The sequence below is a fragment of the Haemaphysalis longicornis genome, unplaced genomic scaffold (assembly GCF_048455015.1).
Source record: "Haemaphysalis longicornis isolate Haplotype H1 unplaced genomic scaffold, Haemaphysalis longicornis Haplotype H1 scaffold_8, whole genome shotgun sequence".
Taxonomy (NCBI): Eukaryota; Metazoa; Arthropoda; class Arachnida; order Ixodida; family Ixodidae; genus Haemaphysalis; species Haemaphysalis longicornis.
The window spans coordinates 67,541,341-67,547,340 of record NW_027526445.1 but is presented as its reverse complement, the minus strand read 5'-3'; positions in this window follow the sequence as shown (position 1 = coordinate 67,547,340).

Below are 6,000 nucleotides of genomic sequence, written 5' to 3'. Positions count from 1 at the left end.
TGCTTCGGCCGATTACCGCTTCCCGAAGAAAAAACGGATGCCCTAAGGCCGTACTTCGGCCGTTCTCTTTCTCAACATCGGCATCCGTAAGAGAACTGAATATCTGGCAGCCGGTTAGCTGCCGTTGTGCGTCCGGACACGGGCGGACGGAAAAATGCCGAAGCGCTGGTTGCCGAATGTTGGCCGTTCAACGCATGATCAGTGGCTGCCAGAACCTGGATGCTGGCCGGACATGCCAGAAAGCGGCCATAGACAGGCCGGTCTTGGGGCACACTTTCTGCGCCGCCTGGGAAGTTAGCAAACACATAGCCGCCAATTCAATTTGAAACTGCTGCAACGGTCCACAATTTCTATGTGCGCGGAGCACTGGTTTCGTGACAGTTATTGCTGTTATGTGCTTTTTCTTCCATCGGTTGTTGAGAGGACTGAGGAAACACGGGAATTGAGTGATTGTGGAGCGACAAATGTGGGAAATTCCGCATCGCAAGACATCTGGCGAGACAGTAATATTTGATTCTTCCAAGAGAATGTGAGTATTATGCATTACGCTAGAAAGGCGGTGCAAACGAAATCATTGTCGCCGTCAATACCTCATTTGGCAATGACTTCCGCTGGAATATTGTCTTAATACATGATTCAACTATAAAATCTGCATTCCTCATAGTCTTTGATCAGAGTGCATGTGGAGTTAGCTAAAAAAAAACTTGAAAAAAAAAGAGAAAACCTCTTAAGAAACAGCCTCTCAGCTCTCCTGGCCGCTCTCGAACATTTCTGACTATCTACAAACCGAAAAGTTGTTTCTTTGAATTCGTGTGACATGATTCTCTTCAGTATTCGTTCTTCCAATTTAATTTACCTTTTTAATTCATTCCGTGTTTTTTTTTTTTGCAGATAGAACCAAAGAACAAAGAAGCACACACCGGAAGGCGACCACGTCAAGTTCTCAGCACGAGGAAATGTATTATGTTGCCTGAAGATAAATGTTGCAAAGTGACAGGTGTTTTCACCAATTGTTAAAAAGATCGCATATATAAGTGCGTTCGTACATGTGATGTGCATATATCTGAGTATGAATGGAATAGTTGTTCCAATCAAGAACACGATATTGGATGTCTGAAATATTTTATTTTATTGATTTTTAAGTACTTATATTTATAAATAATTCTTTAGACCTAGCGTGTTTATTTACTTGGTATATGTCATAAGCAAGTGTAATATTTCGTTCATGAATATTAATTAGAGCACATAATTCGTTACAACCCTAGAGGGTAATAAACAGCTGATACCAACGTTATTTATATCCTATTGTTGAACGGTAAAGCTTCTGTGTATGCTAGCATCAAGTATAATAATGGCGCATGCAAAAATCATAATTGTAATTTAACTAGTTAGCAATTTTCGTGCAAAAGAGCATATCGGAGTACTTTTAAAATTTTTGAATTGCTGGTAAAGAAACTCAGATAAATATTTCAATGCCGTAGGTTTTTTCTTTCTTTTTCTTTCAACTTGTGATGCTGCTTACCGCCTGCTTGGGACCTGTCGCACCCCCCAAAAGAGATAGAGAAAAAAACGCCGTGCCTCAAACACTCGCTCACGGATTTTATTTCCATTGCTACGTTCAAGTGTCGATATGTTTGCAGTAAGCGATAGCGTTCGCAATCACTATCGCTTTATTCCGAGAGAATTTCCAAACGTCTGTTTCTTTTGTACCTTACTGCTACTTCAAAAAAGACAAAAAAAGATACTGGCAGCAGAATATTGTAAGCAATGTGCCCTTCGTTCGAAATCTTGTAACAAGTTGTTATGGCAAAATAAAAGTTTTCACGAAAACAACGTGCGATAGCAGCGATCGAAATGAAATGATGTCCTGGTGTCTGTAAACTTGCGGATGTGAATAAACGATTTTTTCCCACTTGCTGCTCACTGTGGTCGTTGCCAGTCGAGAACATCTGGTCACCTGGCATAACGTCACTTCACAGGCGCGGCGCAAGTCAACACGCGTCCAGCGTGTCAGCCAGGAGCCACCAGGAGTACCGAGCTGGCGACCGCCGTGCTTGTGCGGCCATGTTCTTAAGGAGCTCAACTGCCCTGTGGAAAAATGCATACGTCATGCTTACAAATCCTTGTTTAGAACGGCATCAAGCAGGCATCCTCGGTAGTTCACGACGTCGCCACTACGCTTTTCCGGCAGTGCAGGCAAGGCTAGATTTTTGCTTCTCTAAAATCCTCCCTGTTCTGTGCATCAATCGTCGGCGCCCCAAGCCAATGCAGTGTGTTGTAGGTGTCTTTTAGCATTAGAATAGTGGTTTGATCTGAATACATGCCAGTGCCTTGGAATCAATGGTCACTGCTAAACGACACGCCCATGACTGCACGAACGATCCTTTCACTTTCCGTCACGATCCTTTCCGTCACAAATCTAGCTTCCAGCGACACAGGCATTTCAAGGAATTAGCAAGAAGCAAGCACAGAAAACGCTTCACCGGTATTGCGTATATGCCGCTGACATTGTGTAAATTACTATTTCACCAGAAGATAATCCCCCATCCGTCCACCCTAGACTCGTCAACCTTTGGAGCCTACAAAGGCAACCTAAGCACCGTGCAGCCATCGCTTAACAGCGGTGATCACAGCAAAACACCACAACCCTAACTGTTCATAGTTATTCCTTTACCCCAGGTTAGTTGCCTTTCGAAGATTGGTCTGCCGTACTGCTGTCGTGGCAGTTTTTTTTGCAAACCTTTTTTTATCTCATGTCCTTTTTCCTTAGGTAGTGTATATTAATAATGTGTATTACCTTAAAAACCAATTCTTTTTCAAGTGTTAAATCAAAACCCCTTGCCCGATCAAATAGCGATCTTTTGGTTCGTTTATTTCAAGGTCAGTTGTCCTGATCCTGAAAATTTCGCGTAATAGACGGCCCTGTAATGCATCCAAAGGGTGAAGTCCGATGGTTAGGATTTTTGCAGTGACACCTAGCTTTTTTAAGCCAATGTAGAAATAGGCCAGAAGTTCATAGAAACAGGGTTCGGAAATTCACCGCATCTCAGGTTCAGAAGTAAACATGTTGATAGTCGCTTTTTGAGGTGAGGACTTCGAGGCACGAAAAAGCACCAATGCGCTTCTTGTGTTTCAAAAGTTTGCGCTATAGCCTCTCACATCAGGCAATATATTGGATTTTTATTGAAAATCTGTGTTGATGCAATTAAACGGATCTCCAAACACTTAGCTGACTGCCGCTTGAAGAACAAAAACACAATTTTCTGAAATATTTAGTGCAACCCCCAGTACAGCTCATGAAACGTTGAGTGTTTACATAGCTGGAAACAGTTGGAAACAATTGACGTGGTGTTTGTATGTTATGGATTCCGTCCAGGAATGATAAATTAGCAGTCACGCCGTTTGTAACAAATGAATGTGGCATATATCTCGTTTTTCAAACATAAAGAAAACAACATAAGCGAACAATCACCCTTTCGAAACCAAGAAATCTCACTTTGATTCGAGCATTTTGGGGAAGGCATGAATAACAAACGGATGCCAGAACCAGCCACCTGTTGCCCTAATAGAGGATAACATGTCGAAATGTGAAGACCATCATGTGAGCATGCCTTTGCTGCTTGTTTAGCTTATGTCAGTTGAAAATGATGGTAAAACTACGGACAAGTTTCTATGGATTGAGCGACATCTTTGCAGTGACTTGTGTAAGCTCAATTGGATTACGAGAAGGAACAGAAAAGGGGTAGATTTTAGAGTATGTTCGTGGTACGACGTAAAGACAAATCTTTTTTTCCGCACTCGCTTTCCAAGATTCCATATGAGAGCCGTCTTCCCTGGATCGCACAGAAAAATTGCAAGCTTAAACTAAAGGCACTCAGGAACTTCCACTTGCTACTCGAGACACTCGTGCTGTGCGCTGCCAGAATAGGCCAAAGCTAACTATGGGAGCCCACGAATTCGTCCGGTGGACCCAACGTTCCGCTGCAGTGCAGTGCACTCGTGCCTGAACAGCACGTGCCCATCCGCTACTGCTGCCAACGAAGAACCCGGCCTTACGGTGATTTCGCCTTCTTGCATATGAGCCGGATCGCTACCGTGCGGCGAACAAGAATGAATACCCCGCACACGCGAAGTCGTCTGGGGAAGAACCTGTGGTGTTACCATGAGTGTCTCTGATATCGCGCATAGAGACGCACTGTGAGCTCGTTTATTTTGGTGTCAAACGCGACATTTATCTTGTTCTGGAACGGTTGTTGTCTCTATTAGAATCCGAACGTCAAGCTTCCTTTTGTGTGGTCGGCTTATTCGCCTTCTTTCGTTGGCGTGATCGTCTCAATGTGTTTATCTTTACGGCGTTTTTACAGACGCGTATTGCCCATCTTCGCCTAACACGTGTACTATTCTCGACACAAAGCCCGTCAACCAACACTAACCTGGCTCAGAACCGTAAGTGCTGTTGCACTCCCGCATGTTGGTGGCAAAGAAGCTGGAGAGGAAACTGCATGCTTTCTTCAGATGCTCCATTATTAGCTGTGTTTTCCGAGTGTTTACACGGGCATTCGCGCTTCTTCGTTGTGGTTCCGTGAACAGGCTCAGTAACCTGGAAGTGCAGCGGCCTGGCCCTGGCAACATTCTGTCAAACAATTGGTTTATGAGTTAGATAGAAAACGGGAAGGGCACGTAAGAATGGCTCAGCTACATTCTGAAAAGAGCATAACAGATGAGAGAAAAATGACCTAATGCCGGGTGACATTATTCGATCAAGATGGACGACAGTAACTAGAAAGCTTTGTGGAAATGCCCTCGTTTATTTCAAAGGCCGTATGAACAGGCTGGGCTGCACTGAAGGAAACTTCTGTATTTTTATACAATACAGTGTCATTTGTGTAGCGCCTATACAAATGTTCGCATACTAACCTTGCATTTTTACGGTAATTGAACGATGTGCAAGAAAGCTAGTGGGAGAGCGTGTGCTTCTTGACATAGGCTTTTCAAATCTAACACTAAGCGGACACTTTGAATGGTTGCTACATTACACACCCACAGTAATGCAGCGCAGAATATTGGCTCGCACAAAGGGCAGTAAATGTTGAAATAGTGATAATGAGCTTGAAGGTTCTAAGATGCCAACATATTTGACGTGGGTGGAAACCTGTGACGTATTCTAGGCACTTTTACAAAAAAAATTGCACTGAGGGCAACTTGCGAAACTAAAGATGACATTATATCCGCAAGGAGATTGCGTCCCGTGTACATTGCTGTGCTCTTACTTTCATACGGGGCTACGCCTTAAGCACTAAGCCTTAAACAGACCAGGCTCTACTGTCACTAGCGTGTAGTACTGTACATATAAGCAAAAGATTTTGTACACCTGTTAGAACTTTTTGCCCTCCAAATCATACTATGCATGTTGAAAATCACTGCACTCTATATGAATCAAGAAAATAAACCTCCGCTAGAAATGAAACAGAGCCTTTGCAAAGAGGCATGAGTAAAACTCCTTGAGGCAGTGGTCATATATTTAGACTTGGAAAATACAGGAAAGAGTAACAAATCAGCACTCTGAAAGCTAAAGGCACCCGCGTAACGCGACTTGAGATGCTAACAGCAAGAGTACATTAAAATTGGCTCCAATCCACGCTGTGAAGGTGGCCGGAAAGGAAAGCTGTAAACGACACCCACAACAATTGCCCACGCGACGTCAGTTGAACGTCATTTGAACCAGATTTTTTGCCTGAAGTTACGTAGAATTCGCGGGGGCGGCGTCTCTCCTCCAGGCAGCGTCGGCCATGGCCGGCCTAGAGCGGCGACCGACACCCCCGCTGTAGCCCCTAGTGCGTCGGCAAAAAGAAATCGGCGAGGAGCGTCATTCCTAGGCTGTGACAGCACAACCGCGCCATCCCGATGAGCTAGCTCAGGGGCTACATCATCGCGCGATAAAAGCTTAGTGATTCCCATGCAATGAAGACTGAAGTTTGCATCAAGTTTATTGCGCCCAGT